The sequence below is a fragment of the Odontomachus brunneus genome, unplaced genomic scaffold, assembly GCF_010583005.1.
Source record: "Odontomachus brunneus isolate Ranch 3 - 2012 unplaced genomic scaffold, Obru_v1 Obru_scaffold_107, whole genome shotgun sequence".
NCBI lineage: Eukaryota > Metazoa > Arthropoda > Insecta > Hymenoptera > Formicidae > Odontomachus > Odontomachus brunneus.
The window spans coordinates 381677-384594 of NW_022639557.1; the positions used below are offsets into that span (position 1 = coordinate 381677).

Consider the following 2918-nt stretch of genomic DNA (forward strand, 5'->3'; position numbering starts at 1 on the left):
AGAGAGAGAGAGAGAGAGAGAGAGAGAGAGAGAGAGAGAGAGAGAGAGAGAGAGAGAGAGAGAGAGAAAGAGACGCACGGAAGAGGACGCGAAATGGTTCGGCCAGCGGTGAGCAGGCTGGTCAATGGAAGGCCGGCATCGTGCAACCCTTCTCGAAAACAAAGCCGGATTCTCACCTTGATTTATCGCGGACTCCCGCTGCTTCGCTCCGGTCGACCGCCTGGTACCGTGCTGAGAGTAGTAGTCGCAACCGCCGCCGTCGCCGCCGCCGAGTCGGGCAGCTCACCCCGGCGAAAATTAATCCATTATCCCTCGCGTCCCGATAAAAACGGAGCGCGCGCGAGAGCGCGATGTGGCCCCGAGTGTGTGGCTCGTTCGTTGGTGATGATGGTAGTAGTAGTAGTGATAGTAGTCGTTTTCCTGCCGCTGTACACGGCTGCAGGCGGCAGAGGCGAGTGTGCGTTGTACGCGTACACGCGTAAAAGAGAGGGACAGGGAGAAAGAGAGAAAGGGAGAGGGCGTGCGCGCGAGAACACTAAATCAGATCCGTAAACACGCGTTACATCGTCGGTTCCGACTCGCACACGCAACGTCGCGGACGTGTACACACGTGTGCGTCCTGAATCGCGCGTACGACACCGCCACACTATAGCACACAACGTCAAGTTCCTTCAAATATTTTACTGGGAGCAACGCCGCCACACGTCTCTCTCTCTCTCTCTCTTGAGCGGCAACAGCACGTGCGGCCGGAGAGAACGAGCCGCAACCCTACCCCGAAGACGGATGCGGACGCACTGACTCCGAAGTGACGCGAACGCGACCGGGGAGACACGAAAGCGCCGGAGTCGACGGCGAAGTCGAGCCGTGCCGCACGGAGGTAACGCGCGGAGAGAGGGAGGTCCGGGCTGAACGCCACGGTCGTGGAGTGTCGTGCGTTTTCGCCGTGACTCGGCCGCTGCGCTACCGTCCCCCCGGTCTCTCCCCCTCCATCGTACGATGGCTCCCCTGTTATACGCGAACGAACCGTGCAGCGTGGTGCATCTTCTCTCTGCCAGCGACCTCCTCACGAGGAAAGCCGAGAGCTGCGCCGTCGAGACTTCGGCTCTGCACGCCTCTCTCTTTCTCTCTTTCTTTCTTTCTCTTTCTCATCTACGTGAGCCCGCACGTGTGCTCGGGATGCGCTCGCGCGCGCAAGTATCCACGCACTCGTACACGTGCTTCGTTCGCCGCATCTCTCCTCGTGTTTGTGCACACCTGTGTACACGAGCGTGTGCACACGCGAGAAACTCGGCACATCCCCCTGTAGCGACCACACGCGCGATGACGTCACGCTCGGGCGCCGTGTGGCGTGGATAACGAGAGACGGCCAGCAGGATCCCTACCTCCTTCCCTCTCTCCCTTCCTCTCCTCCTCCTCCCCTCGCTCTCCTCGGGCTCTTCGGGATTCACGACCACTTATTATCGGTCCGCGGCTCTTTCTCCCTCTTTCTCTCGTTCTCCACCTCGCCTCCTCCCGTCGAAGCGACTTATTGCTTTCTTTTCGAGCTGGTTACGAGCGACCAGAGAAACAGAGAGAGAGAGAGAGAGAAAGAAAGAGAGAGAGGGAGGAAAAGAGAAAGACGCTCTACGCGGTCACCCCCTCGACTCGTAGGTGGATTCGCTCTCTCGCGGCATTAACGACGTCTCGCGTAGGTACGGCACGACCGGTTCTTCCTCAGGACCTACCTCCTCGTATCGAGATCGAGGCACCGCGAGCGGGCTCGAGGACACGAGGCGGGCGAGTTCGACGATCCCGAGTTGGCGCGCGCGGGTCGGCGCGATAAACTTTCCAATTCGCGCGTCGCGCTGCTGGTAAACGTTCGCGCGTCTCTGCGTTCTCGTTACTACCGAGATCGATTCGCCAACAGTAGTCGTTTCCGCCAACGAAAGCGCCTACAAAGATAGCCGATCCACCGGGCGTAATTAAATCGCTCGGCTCGAGAGACGCGGATTAATGAGTAATAACATCCCGTCGCCGCCGCCGCCGTTGTCGTTGTTACTCGTCGTTATCCGTAACACCTGTAAAGGCGCGAAGTCGGTTAAACGAAGCGGCAAGAATCTCTGCCGTAGGATCCCGGCTAAAAATACCCTCGTCCTTCGTACTTTCCGCCCCACTCGTTCGTTATCGCGCTGAAGAGTGACGGCGATGTAAAATGGAGCCGTCCGGTCTCTCTCGTTGCGAGACGAGAGTGCCGCGTTAACTGTCCGCCACCGAATTTTATGCGTTTTCGTGTGGACGTCACAAATGCGGCCGCGACGGACGTTCGCGGCGAGCGCTCGTGCGAAAAATTAGTCGCGTCGAGAGGTGTCGTTTGCGCGCTTAAAAAAAACAAACAGGAAAAAACTGACATATTTATTGCGCTCGTAAACTCGCCCGCGCTATGACACTGGGCGAATATTGCTATATTGTATACGCGTCGGCAGGATCTTTGCAGCTTCAGATTTGGTGGCACTCCCGACGCTTTCTCATTTTTTTCACGCGAGACGCGTTTTCACACGTACGGAAGAACAGCGTGCGTCCGTAAGACGGAGGCGCGACAAAATCTCACATATAGATGCGCTTCAATTAGCGTCTTATTTATTTTTTCTCTCCGCATTCGAGGCTCGATTTACAAAGGTAGCAGACCGAAGACAGAGGAACTCGGACAGGCGTGAAATTTCCCATGAATTAAAGTCCGTCGACTTTATACGAATACGAGCCCGTCGAAGAACCGTCGTCGCTCGATTTTGACAGATCGACACGCACCCGCATGTACATGTCAATATAGTTTTCTTTCTCTCTCGCTGATTCTCATTTCGCGAGTTGAATTGTTGCTTCGTTCTTCCTTCTCTCTCTCTCTCTCTCTCTCTCTCTCTCTCTCTCTCTCTCTCTCTCTCTCT

At 56.5% G+C, this 2918-nt stretch overlaps 1 protein-coding gene across 3 annotated transcripts in view; it reads right to left on the reverse strand.

Moving 5' to 3' along the window:
• LOC116849135 (frizzled-2) overlaps positions 1 to 2918 on the reverse strand; it is a 97921-nt gene that overhangs the window by 38673 nt on the left and 56330 nt on the right. Inside the window, exon 1 of one of the 3 annotated variants that reach the window (XM_032825993.1) lies at positions 177 to 1341. The exons of the other annotated variants lie outside the window; for them this stretch is intronic. The gene's annotated coding sequence lies outside the window, so the exon portion shown is untranslated. Of the gene's footprint in view, positions 1 to 176; positions 1342 to 2918 lie in introns of those variants that run through there. 3 annotated transcript variants of the gene reach the window in all.